Genomic DNA, 13,468 nt, shown 5'->3' on the forward strand with positions numbered 1-13,468 from the left:
CCCAACCTTGGGAGTTGGCGCCCCTCCCGCGCGACGGACAGCCGGGCGTGGCCCTGGGCGCGACCCGACAGGACGCCAGCAGCCGGCGGGGGCGCTCCAGGACTCGAGATGTGGGGCGCGGGCCCATTGGCTGAGCATTCCCCCGCGAGCCTCCCGGCCGCAGGGCCCACCTCCCGGCCCTCTCTCCGCGCCCCCATTGGCCGTTCGCGTTCCGCTGGCGTCCGCTCCCGCCCCACTCCCTCCCGGAGGGAAACCGGGTTGGGGGTGGGAGGCTAAAGCAGGGAGGAGGATGACTGGTCCTGCGGATAAGGGTGTGCGCGAGAGCCAATCAAAAGCGGATGTCGAAAAGAGGCGCCGCGCCAGCCAGTCACGTCGCGAGGTGCGGTCGGGGCCGGCTGACGCGACTGCGGGCCTCAGCCAATGGGCGTGCCACTGCCCGTCCGCTCTTCAGCAGCCGGTCGGGGGCGGTGGAAAAGCGAGTGAAGAGAGCGCGACGGCGGCGGCGGCGCAGCTATTGCTGGACGGCCAGTGGGAGAGCGAGGCCTGAGCCTCTGCGTCTAGGTGAGAAGCGGGTGCGCCAGCGGGAGCGGCCGGGCTGCGGGCTCCTCCTCGCCTGGCTCGGGCAGTGGTTGCGGGAGCCCGGGCTGCAGGCCTGGCCGAGGCGGGGGCGCCGACCAGCCGTCCCGCCCCCGCCCCCGCCCGGGTACGCCCAGAAGTGAGGGCGCCCGCCTCACCCCGGGTGGTCTCTGCGCCTCTTTGCCCCGCCGCCGCCCTTCACAGGGCCGGGACCGCGAGGGGGACGTACGGTGGGGCCTGGTTTGCAGCCGCGGAGCCCGGGGGGCCGCCTGGGGTGGGAGGCCGCGTAGAGGTGGCGAAGGTGGGGCGGGGTGGTTAACCGAGCAGCGGGCTCCGCGTGCTCGCGGAAGGGTAGCGGCAAAGGGAGGCCTAGTGATTGCAGGATTCCGGGTCTGGGGAGGAAGAAAGTGGTGGGAAATAGGTGATGCTCAGAAAAGGGTGCTCAGGGAGAAGGCGCGGGGCCGGGGAGTGTGGTTGGCCTATTGGAAGTAAGGATTGATAGGGCCTGGGGGGAGATCAGCTGGGAGTGAAGGGAGGACGAGCTTGGGGTTTGAAGGTCTCTGGAGAACTGGGGACACGTGGATCTGGAGTAAGAGGCACCTACTGAAACCGGAAGGTGGCTGAGAGAAGGTTTTATGTGAGGTGTGGACGGGAGGCTGTTGGACTAGAAGGCATTAGTTGGTCTGTTAGGACAAAGTATGCAAGCAGCAAACGCGGTAGATTTATGTGTGGTAGGTGAAGGCTGTGAATCTTTTATGAGTAGTTGAGCAAGAACAGTTGTCTGATTCTGCAGTGTCGGAGAGTGGAGGGTCTCAGGTAGTGTCTTGGTCAGGTTTGAAGGTTAATTTACTGCTAGTGGAGGGCCAGATACTCAAAAGAGTTTTTAATTCTCACTACTGGGGCTGATCCTCCTACACTCCACCTCTCCTGCCATCCCTGTGACAGTTCATCTCGTTTTGCCTCAGCAGCACAAGAACTCACTCCCTCCGAAGTAATGGCATACATATTGTTTGCTTTTGACTGGATGGCAGTCAGGAATCCCTTAATTCTTTATGTTAAAAAAAAAAGTGTTGGTTTAAAGACAACATCAGAAGATACTCTCAGAAAATCTGCCCTCCAGGGGAGTTTCTCAGCTGTCATGTTGGGCATGTGTAATATAGCATAAAAATGATGCAAGATCTCTTACAGTAATACAAGTGAAAATTAACGTATAAGTACAATCCTGATGTATTTTTTTCAAGTTAATTTAAAAAGTAAACAGAGACAGGGTTTGCTGTCGCCCAGGCTGGAGTGCAGTGGCGAGATCATAGCTCGTTCCAGCCTCAAACTCCTCGGCCCAAGAGATCTTTCCACCGTGGCCTCTCAAAGGCTTGGGATTACAGGGGTGAGCCACCCCACCCAGGCCCTGTTATTCCATACATTTTCCATAAAATTATTTTATAATTTTTGTTTTGTTTTTATTTTATAAATTTGTATGTGTGTGTCTCGCTTTGTTGCCCAGGCTGGAGTGCAGTGACGCGATCTTGGCTCGCTGCAACCTCCACCTCCCGGGTTCAAGTGATCAGCTCTTGCCTCAGCCTCTCGAGTAGTTGGGACTGCAGAGACATGCCACCGCACCGGCTAATTTTTGTATTTTTAGTAGAGGCGGGGTTTCACCATATTGGCCAGGCTGGTCTCGAACCCCTGACTTCAAGCGATCCATCCACCTCGGCCTCCCAAAGTGCTGGGATTACAGGCGTTAGCCACCGCGCCGGCCAAAATTATTCCATAAATTTATCCATAAAAATTCCACATAAATTTTCTGGAGTTTGATTATGTATTAGGCTTGTTGGGAAATTTATTACCCTTGTGAAGAATTTTGTAGCTAAGTAGATTGAGGTTTTTTTTTTTTTTTCCCCACTCAGGAAAGACATGGTATGTATGCATCACTGCTATTCTGTTTGAAGCTTTTGGAATTTTTATTTATGGGGTGTGGATAGAGGCTGGAGGCAGAGACTGAGGTCAGAGAAGAGGTAGTAGAAAAGAAGGTGGCCCACTACCATATTTCCAGTGTATTTAAATGGGAGATAGAGTTTCTGTTTGAGGATAGGACAAAAGGTTTGTGAAGAGTATGAGTCAAGGACAGAAGCCAAAGAGAGCATTTGCTGTGTAACATGTTTGCTTGTTAACCAGATCAGCAAAGCATTTTAACTAATGGACCATTATTTATGATCTAGAAACAATTTTGTGAAAGCGATTTCTTAGTGATGCTGTTTACTGTGATCACATTTGCCCTTAGTATAACAATACCTAAGTGCTGAGGCGACTTGCAGTAGAGAAGTAATCTGAATGGCGTGGAGTGAATCAGGGAAGGTTTCCTGAAAGAGGTGAGTTTTGAGCCATCATGTGAACTAGAAGTTGGGATGTGGGTTATTACAAGACATGAGGATGACATTCCAGTAGTTTGTACTTGGTATAAGCAACTGTGGACAAGAGTGACAAATTAAAAATGGTTTTTAAGGATAATTGAAGATTCGAATGAAGATTTAGGGGTTTGGAAATCAACCAAGTCTATGTTGCAGCTTAGCTGATAAATAATTTTTTATGTTGGTTAGGAGAGAAAATTAACAGTTGATAATGGATTGGAGATAGGTAGTAAAGGAAAGAGCATAAAAATAATATTTGATAGTTATAGGAGAATGAAGTGAAAGTAAGGTTCTTGAGAGGTAGGTTTAACAGTCAACCATATATCATAAGTCGGAAACATTTTTGAGTCCTGTGCTAGAGTATATTGATAATAATAGCAAAATTTATTGGGTGCTACTTTGTGGCAGACACTGTTTTGAACCTTCCAAATATTATCTCATCTTCTGATTATCTGTATTTTATAGATGAGGGAGATAAGACTCAGAGAGATATAACTTGCCCAAGGTCACACAGCTAGGAGGGGACAGGTCAGGATTGGCAGAATCAGTCAGTAAATGTTAATTGAGCATCTGCTTGTTGCCAGGCACTGTACTAAGTGCTGGGTGTTCAACATTGACAAGAAAATTCAAGTCAGACCTCATCTATTTTCTAGAGATTGTCAGTTTATGTAAGAAGAGCCAGTGAAGAAAGAAAAAGATTAGTTGGAGAGATTTCTGTAGATACTGAGGAATACACTGTTTAGAGAAACCTGGGATAGAGTTTTAAAGAGGTGGTGGTTAGCAACCAAGTATATAGCTGAGAGACTCAGAACGATTGAGAAGAAACCATTGAGTTAAGTAAGTAAAAAAGTAATGTGAATTTAGTCACAAGAAAGCTGGAATGAAGATATTAATGTTTGGGCTGGTAGTTAATTGTGTTTAGTGGCAGGTACTCTATACAAATTTAAATATTTTCACAGTTATGGTCAGATTCATAGGAAAGATGATGGTATGACCCCTTGTAATGTTTTAATCTTTGGCTGGAAGATCATGGATGCTTTAAAATGCTTGCACTTTTTAGTTTTTTCAAATTTAAAAAAATGAGCAGGCAGACCGCCTGAGCTCAAGAGGTCAAGAGCAGCCTGGGCAACATGGCAAAACCCCTTTTCTATCCAAAAAAAAAAAAAAAAAAATTAGTTGGGCAAGGTGGTGTGCGCACCTGTAATCCCAGCTACTTGGGGGCTGAGGTGGGAGCCCGGGAGGTTGAGGCTGCAGTGAACCTTGATCATGCCGCTGTACTCCAGCCTAAGTGACAAAGTGAGACCCTGTCTCAAAAAAAAAAAAAAGTGAGCATTATTTTTATAATTAGTGGGGACAAGCATTCAACTGAAATGAGCTAATACTCAGGAAAATGTGGGTAGGCTAGTCTGAACCTGGGGTAGGAGAGAAGATAGTCTTATTTCAGTCCCTACTTGGTAAGAGCCACCTTGGTAGGTGTGTTCCTATCTTGGAAATGACTGGATTGTCACTGATGGAAACTGAAACTGTATGTACTGAAAGGTGGTATTTGCTTAACCTGAAGGATCAAGTTACTAACCCACCCTGAATGGTGGAGATACAGTCTTTGTTTTCCTGAACATTTGTTTTCTTAGAGTTTAATACATGAATTTAAGGTTTAAAAAAACCCAACAAACCACTGATAGAATTGTGTCATTTTAACTGCTTCTTTTGGCTTTATATCCTTCTTCCTACACATTGGTTCTATAGTTCCTCTCATTAATGGGTTTGTAACAGGCTTAGAGTTTCAGTTCAGTAAGACAAAATGGAAGTGCTGGATTTAGGTATAGCTGATCAACTTAAACACTTATAAATTCACCATTGTTTTCGGTTCCCAATTTGAAGAGTGGAGACAGAAGTCAAGAAAATAAGCTTTTCTTATTCAAAGAATGATTCCCAAACTAATAGGATTTGCCCTAGGATCAGTACAGACTTATTACAGTCTCCTAAACAGAGAGGAAAGAGTTTCGTAAATTCATCTAGCTTTTAGTTTAATTTCACTTGGCCCATAGGGATTCTGAGAGGAAACGATATTAATGTGATTCCTATTTCATCTAGGCACTGTAGCATAATCCTTCAATAAATTACCACATTGGATTCTCATATAATTCTCTAAAATGTGAATACCATATTACAGATGAGGAGAGTGAGACTCAGAGAAGTTAGTAACTTTCCAAGGTTGGAGAGCTAAGTGACAGAGCTGGGATTCAAACCTTTCTTTGTCTAACTCCAAAACTCATGCTTGTGAAACTAATAGCAAGGAGGACTGATTTATACCTTCAACTGAAAAAAAATGCCACAAGCGTTAGGTATTTGTTACCTTAGAAGATGAGACTCTTGCTCTGAGTGTTTGTGCTCTGTGACACTGCCTCTAAATAAATGACAGTGATTTTTTAGTGTCTTATAGGATACCTTATATTTTCTTGCTTTAGAGATGTATGTTTTCATATTTTAGAATTTTTTGAAGATGTATATTGTCTATATTTACTTCAAAATGTTTGTGAAATGGTTACTATGTCTTAAATGTATCTCAGAATTGATGAAGCATGGCATATGCCTGTAGTTTTCACACATAAGTATCTTACCAATTTGTTGTGCACTTTTTCTTACCAGCCTTCCCCATCTTATCCTATTATTTTTTAAAATATGATTTAATAAATAATTGAAATATATACTACCAATAAAATAACTCATTCTCTTTCATTAGTTAACATTACAGTGTACAGAAAAGCATTATGATGTAGAAAATTCAAATTGGGCCGGGTGCGGTGGCTCACGCCTGTAATCCCAGCACTTTGGGAGGCCAAGGTGGGCGGATCATGAGGTCAGGAGTTCGATACCAGCCTGGCCAATATGGTGAAAACCCCATCTAGTAAAACTACAAAAATTAGCCGGGCGTGGTGGCGCCCACCTGTAGTCCCAGCTACTCAGGAGGCTGAGGCAGAAGAATTGCTTGAACCCGGGAGGCAGAGGTTGCAGTGAGCCAAGATAGCGCCACTGCACTCCAGCCTGGACAACAGAGCAAGACTCCGTCTCAAAAAAAAAAAAAAAAAAGAAAAAAAATTCAAATTGAACTGTGAATCAGCAGATCTGAGCTTTAATTTTGGTTTTGTTAGCTACTTGGTGTGTAACTTGCTAGGCAAGTCACTTCCCCTCTATGGGCTTTAGTTTCCTCATCTGTAAAATGAAGGGGGAGGAGAAATTTTAAGCCTGTCTTCCTTGAACAGGTTGTATGCCTTCTTTCTAATTAAAAACATAGATGCCCTAGATGCCTTTCTTAAAAACTGTATTACTGCATTTTACAATATTTTCTTTTCATCTTCCTTCTTTCCCTTCTTAATTTATTAGAGAGGATAAATTATTTTTGGTATCCTACATTTACCAGGACAGCATATCTTAGGAAGCAGGGACCCAGAAAATAATGAATGAGTGAATATATGTTTTATTTGAGCTAATGAAAAATTTTTTTAAATAAAGTACTGTCAAAAAGATGTTGAAGTTTCATTGAAAAGTAGTTCTACCTAAAGAATGAAACGTGTTTAGTAAAGTTCAGTTCGTCTGCTCTGTATTGGATAGATGTACAAAGAAGAACACTCTTGAACTTGTCTTTAAGAAGCCCTCTTACTAGTAGGAGAGGCAAACTTCTAAACTTTGTATTATGGAAAATTGACAGCAATAATACATACATCACCAACTTTAAGAGTTACTAACTTGTGGTCAGTCTTGCTTCATCCATACCTCCATCCACTTCCTTCTTTATTTTGAAGCAAATCCCTAGACTTTTTTTTTTTTTTTTTACCAGTTGTTACCATGCAGTGTGATAAGTATAATAATAGACATGTTAATCCAAGTGAGGTGCAAATTTGTTCATATAAATATATTTTGAGACTTGAGCATTATACTGTTCTGGGCACGAGAAATTAGATATAGTAAGCTACTGTAGGGCAAGGATAATATAATTGAAGAGACTGTACATATGTGAAACAGAATGTAGCAACACTGGATCATGTGCCAAAATTGGTGGTAGAGACTCTTAAGTGGGAACTGACATTATTTTAGAATGAAAGTAGAACTTAAACAAGTGGCAATAGAGAGAAAGAACATTCAGGGATAAGGTGAGGGTAATCACATGGATAAAGCATGCAGTTAGGAAATCTAATTTTGGCTTCATAGAATAAGTTATATCTAAATCTCTATCTCTCTGTCTTTATCTTTTAGACTACTACAACATGTACTTGGCATAGTGTAGATGTTATATCAGAACTTGAACAAAGCCGGTTGCTGTAGCAGAAATTAGGACACACTACTTTGTGAATATATCACTGTTTGTGGTTAATTTTTTGGCACGTTCTGTTAAAAAGCCTTCTAAATATCTTAATACCACATGTATTAATGGATCCATTCTTGTTAGAATGTTTGTGGGTTTGTGCCATCAGCTTTGGTGTGCAGTTGTGTGTGTGTGATTAACTTAAATGTTAACTATTTGACAATTTTAAGATTATTTTGAAATATCTAGTTTAGATCATTCTTGTCTTACATGAAATTTTTTCCAGAAATGTTGGCATAATTCATGAGAAATCCTTGAATTTAGGGAATTGTTACCATTATAGCTTATTTTGAAGTATTCTGAGAATAAAATCTTAAAGTATATTCCCTAATGCAGAAATTGCTTGTCAAAGGTCGTGAACTTCTCTGAGCATCTCCTCAAAGTGTTGTGCTATCTCATCAGAAAAATGTACTTTCAAATATCCTTGGGGGGTCTGTGGATTCTGTCTTAATAATTTATTCTTTAATGTGTAGGCAGAAAGCATATTGCTAAAATTCAACTCAATTATCTTTCTGTGTGTTCTGCTTGCCTTTTACAAACAAGTGTTTTTAATTATTAAGAGTGATAAAATGATAAAGCTTATTATTGCAAATGCCTAATTAAAAAATTAGACATTCTTAGTTGAATTCTTAGGGAAAAACAAGCTGTAGCCAGTTTAATAAATAGGAATTATTTCACTAAAGATTTTGGAATAAGCGTGTGGTACTTTATTTATGGCTCCTGTCCATCCTGGATTAACAGGAAGTAGAATATATGACATGTGAATGAATAAATGCATAAATACCTTTTTTTCCCCCAGAAGTAAAAACTTTGACTTACTGTGTCCTTAGGCAGTTAAGATCTGTGGAGGAAAGGATCTGCTAAAGTATTTTGAGGTTCGCATCTGTGTTGAAACAACCGGAAGTAATGCAGGAGCTTAGAAACTGTTTTTGGCTGACAAAGGATTGATTCTCAGTGGAGCCCTGAGATACAAGTGCTCATAGTTCACTTAGTTTGAGGAATGGCCCTAAATGAGTTTCTGAGAAATAGGTGGTTTTAAAAACTTGTGGATTGTAATTAAAATGTAATTATGATAATGATTATGAACATAAGCAGAATTCTCAGGAGATAGGAACAGGTGAATTAGCCGGTAATGGGACATTTGACCCCACAGAGCTGTGCACAGACTGTTCGAAGTTCAGTGAATATTAGGTGAATTGCTTTAAAGTGATACCCTTGTGACCTGTTGGAGTTAATAATTTTTCAAGTACCTAATCTACTAGTAGGAAACAACTTATTCCAATACATAGTAGTAAAAATACAGACTGTGAAAGCCAGAAGAGATTTTAACAATCAGTGATCTGGCCTCTCCTTCAGTGAATTTAAAGAGTGATCAGAGAGGTTGACTTGCCTAAGGTCTGTTGGTTATGGCAATCCCAACAGCGTTGTTTCTCATTACCTGATTTTTGGTAAGTCTATTGTGCTTATTTATTTTGTTTGTCTTTTCATTCTGGATCTCAGTATTTGGAGAAGGAAGTATATTAACTTTAGCATGGTAACTAGATTATTGGTAAATTGGCTAAGAATTCCCTGAACTGTTATACCATAATGTTTTTACTTTGCCGTCATATACTCCTTCCATCTTTAACATAATAACCCATAGTTACAAGATTTATTAGGGTAGGCGTGTTTTAGGAGCTTAATTCCATTCCACAGTTGGAAACAGATATTAAGAATCCACAGTTCTTAAAACATTTTGCTCATGCTTTTTTATACCTTTCTAGGATGATCTTTGCCTAACAGCATTTAGTTGCAAGCTGTGTCTATGAACTTGGCAAAGTTTTAAAAATAAACTAGGAAAAGATTTTTGAGAAGAGAGTTTGTTATGGGATTTAGTCATTTAAATACATTCCTAAAAGCTATTTTTTCACCGCTCAAAACTAGACACTGGAAGGATCATTGACATCCAGGTTCAAAGAAGTTACTGCTTACATGACTGATCCCGATTCTGAGTTCTTTTGCCACATTTGGTTCATGTGGAAAGGCTGGCTGGGGCTAAGACTTGCCGGTACATTAGTGGCATCATAGCCAGAGTGAGGACCCTTAGAGCAGTGCCTGTCAAGCTTTTTTAGTCCTAGCCTTTTGGCTGAGTCATTCTTTAGCTCAATAATTTCTACTTTCTAATGGAATAATAACAATTGTCAAGGTATAAGCATTTTTTGGGAAGAGCTATATGGATGGTTCCTAATTGAATCACAAAAAATATGCTTGTCATAAAGTCTAGACTAATTAGAAAACTGCAGGCCTCAAATCCTAGTGATGGAATTGTATCAATATATTCTCTACAGTTATAATAAAATAACCAAAAACTAAATTGATAACGATGAGCCAAACCTAATGGTAATTTAATTAAAAGGCAAGAATAATGACAATTGAAAACGAAGACCAACTAAAGACAACACAGTTTCACTGATGGCAAGTGCCCCTCTTGAAAGTTACGGACTTCTATGTTTTGAGTATGCATATGTGGTAGGAGCTTGCAGCATTGCCAGTTGCAGCAACTGGATATACTAGTGGAATACAAATTGAAGTTTTTGGTACATTCTAGTAAAGTCTTCATTTTTGCAACTCTTGGTAACTAGCTTAATAGTTTATTCATAAGTAGCTTTATGGATTAAAGGAAGGTCATGTTTTCTTTTTTTTTTTTTTGAGACTGAGTCTCGCTGTGTCGTCCAGGCGGGAGTGCAGTGGTGCGATCTCCGCTCACTGCAAGCTCCGCCTCCTGGGTTCACGCCGTTCTGCTGCCTCAGCCTCCTGAGTAGCTGGGACTACAGGCGCCTGCCACCATGCCCAGCTAATTTTTTGTATTTTTAGTAGAGACAGGGTTTCACCGTGTTAGCCAGGACGGTCTCGATCTCCTGACCTTGTGATCCACCCGCCTCAGCCTCCCAAAGTGCTGGGGTTACAGGCATGGCCACGAAGGTCATGCTTTCTAAATCATTTATAGTCCATCAGGAGGCTTGGCCCTTTCTTGGAAAATCATTACTTTTGAAGGCTGGTTTAGTAATCCTTGAGCTGCTCATGAGCATTGGTTCCCTAGCTGTGTTGGGACATTTATGAAGAGCAGGGCTTAGATAGAATTTAGTGGGTTTTTTTTGTTGTTGTTGTTGTTTTCTTTTTTTTTTTTTTTGTTTTTTACCTCAGGACATTTGTAATCTTTGATATGCTAATATACATCTTTAATCTGGTTGGGATAAAGCATATAGTTTCCTAGCACCATTTACCACAAATGCTGCCTTGGAGGACTGAGTCCTGTTTTTAGGTTCAGCCTTGAGAACAAGATTCAGAAGGCAGCAATAAGAAAGTGACACAAGAAAAATAGAAAATACAGCATATATATGAAGCATACATAATTTACCTTTGTTAATTTTGGGCGAAGCGGTATGTAGTATATATGTAGTGTTCAGGGTAAATATGGTATGTTTTCCTATAACATCAGTTTTACTTCAGTAATTTGAAATATTTTATATAAATCTTCAGGTATATTGTGAAGTCAAATTTTATAAATTTTTTTTAGCAAAAAAGATATTGCAATTCTGTTATAAAAGTTTGAAAAGCTCTGTCTTTGGTAGTACACTTAAAATATTAGCATATCTTTGTATATTGGAATACTGTGTTTCACTTCTCTGAGTCTGAAAGTATTAGGATTAAAATTTCATGTCTTAATATGAAAACATTATTATTAAGGTAAAAAGTGATCAAGCACAATAGTTTACCTAAAAAAAGTCATGTATGACTTACGGGAATTACTTTATTTAAAAAAAACTGTTTTCTTCCCCTAGAAGGAAATTGAATACATGTTTTTGCAAGCAGCAGACTGCTTTTTTCCCCCTCCAATTTCACTAACTTAACTAATTGTTAGAACTACTTTTTTGTTATTTTGGGTGCTTCTTCCTGTTTATTATTCAGTGTTATCAAGCTGTATGTTAACAAGAACACAGCCCACCTTCTGTAGGCTTTATAGTAGAGAAGTTATCCTACTGGTTCTGGCCTTAAGGACAGAAACAGAAACAAAGGAAAATGTATATTATTGAAAAATTTGTTTTCTGATCAGCAGATAATTTTAGTGCTACAAAACTGACATTTCCTCTCTCATAGAGTAGAATTTGACTTTTTAAAGGTGTCTTTTTTGATTTTTACATCACTCAGAGGAATTCTGAATCTTATTTTTCTCAATGTGTAACATTTTCCAGGATAGTAAGATCCTAGAAGCATTTTAACTCTTGTCAAAGTGCCATGCTTATGGAACAGCATCATTATATGAAACAGTTGTATAGTGGCCTAAGAACTAATGAATGTCTTTAGATTCCTTACTACCGAGAAGTGCCTTGGGGGGAAGTATTGGGGAAAATAGGATATAGACAGTTAAATATTGGTAAATCAGTGCTTGTGTAGGCAAACAAAGTGGCCATTATATCTACTTCAATGGGTACTTACCACAGGGTTGGACACTAGCATCTTTTATTGAAAAAAGAAATGTTAACCAGGATGCTACAGCTGATCTTTATTTGTGGAAAATGCTCAATAAGCCTTAATTTTTGAAAAAGGAAAAAGGAACCCACTGTTATTAGGAGCTTGACTACACTAAATAATTTGTACACTTTGGGTTTGCATTTTGGCTCTTTTTTTGTTGCTTATAGATTTCTTTCAGGTGAGGTTTTCTTTTTTGAGATAGGTTCTCACCCTGTTGCATAGGCTGGACTCAAACTCTTCGCCTCATGCAATTCTTCTGCCTCAGCCTCCCAAGTAGTTGGTGTGCCACTGTGCCTGGCTCAGAGGATGTTTTCTTTGATGTTGAGTCTGTCTTAGTCCATTTGTATTGATATAAAGGAATACCTGAAGCTGGGTAATTTATAAAGAAAAGAGGTTTATGTGGCTCACAGTTTTGCAGGCTGTACAAGAAGCACGGCATCAGTATCTGCTTCTGGTGAGGGCCTCAGGAGGCTTCCACTCCTGGTGTAAGGTGAAGGGGAGCAGGCATCACACGGTGAGAGAGGAAGCAAGAGAGAAAGAGGAAGAGCTGCCAGGCTCTTTTCAACAGCCAGTTCTTGTGGCTGAGAACTGAGCCAGTTCTCACTATGAGTGAGAACGCTTAGTGGCACCGAACCATTAATGACGAATCTGCCCACATGACCCAAACACCTCCCACCAGGCCCCACCTCCAACATTGGGAATCAGATTTCAGCATGAGACTTGGTGGGACCAAACAAACCATATCTAAACCATAGCAGTCTTAATCAAAACATTAAGTGATGATTGCAGTTACCAAAATATAGTAGGAAAAACACTGGAGCATTGGTTTTCAATGCTTCAGATGGGAATCTGTCAGAAAATCTTAATGGATATACTTAGCTCGAGGCTTCTTCATAGTCTAACTTCTGTAAAACAAGTTGTCTTGCTTTTGACTAGAGGTGTGTCAACTCCAGATGGTAATGCTGCAGAACTTTGCTCCTTAGTTCAGCTAAAACCAGGTTCAGGAGTTTATAGTTAATTGAACATGGGAAAGTTAATTGAACATGGGAATGTGAAATTCTCGTTCAGTAGATGAGGTTATTGGGTAGACAGAATATTTCAAAGTGTGAAGTCCATGAGTCCATATTTTTAAAATGGGTTTTGAGTGGCTAAAAAAACAGTAAGAAACAACTCTTCGTTGTACCGTAGTCCTGTGAAATAGGTCCAGCATGGGTTGGTGATTGACAGTCTCAAGAGTAACAGGCAGTTACTTTACTTGATGCTGTTTGTGACAGACTATTTTCTAAGGATGGTTGCAACAGTATTTTCCATCGCACATGTGTGAGCTTGTACAGACCCTAACTGTTCTCTCATTCTGAGGTGGGATTTAAGTCCCTTGAATTTGGGCAGTCTTGTAAATCACTTGTAGCCAATAGAATGTGGCAGAAAATTACACTGTATGACCTCCAAGGCTAGGTCAGAAAAGGTGAGAGGGCTTTTGCCTAGCTCATAAGAATACTGGTCTTTAAGCCATTAGCAGCTTTGTAAGTATCTGACTATTCTGAGGTCCCCATGCTATAAGGAAGCCCAAACTATCTCATGGGGAAAATCGAAGAGGCTAAAGTCCAGAGCT

The 13,468-nt window shown here is 40.6% G+C and overlaps 1 protein-coding gene across 4 annotated transcripts in view; it reads left to right on the forward strand.

Moving 5' to 3' along the window:
* Nucleotides 1-227: 227 nt before the first annotated feature.
* FAR1 (fatty acyl-CoA reductase 1) overlaps nucleotides 228-13,468 on the forward strand; it is a 58,494-nt gene continuing 45,253 nt past the window's right edge. Inside the window, exons 1-2 of one of the 4 annotated variants that reach the window (XM_055356600.2) lie at nucleotides 707-806; nucleotides 2,855-2,942. The gene's annotated coding sequence lies outside the window, so the exon portion shown is untranslated. Of the gene's footprint in view, nucleotides 562-706; nucleotides 807-2,854; nucleotides 2,943-13,468 lie in introns of those variants that run through there. The other 3 variants (XM_063710989.1, XM_004050734.5, XM_019037369.4) reach the window with 3 other exon arrangements.

Source organism: Gorilla gorilla, chromosome 9, assembly GCF_029281585.2.
Source record: "Gorilla gorilla gorilla isolate KB3781 chromosome 9, NHGRI_mGorGor1-v2.1_pri, whole genome shotgun sequence".
In the NCBI taxonomy this organism is placed as follows: Eukaryota; Metazoa; Chordata; class Mammalia; order Primates; family Hominidae; genus Gorilla; species Gorilla gorilla.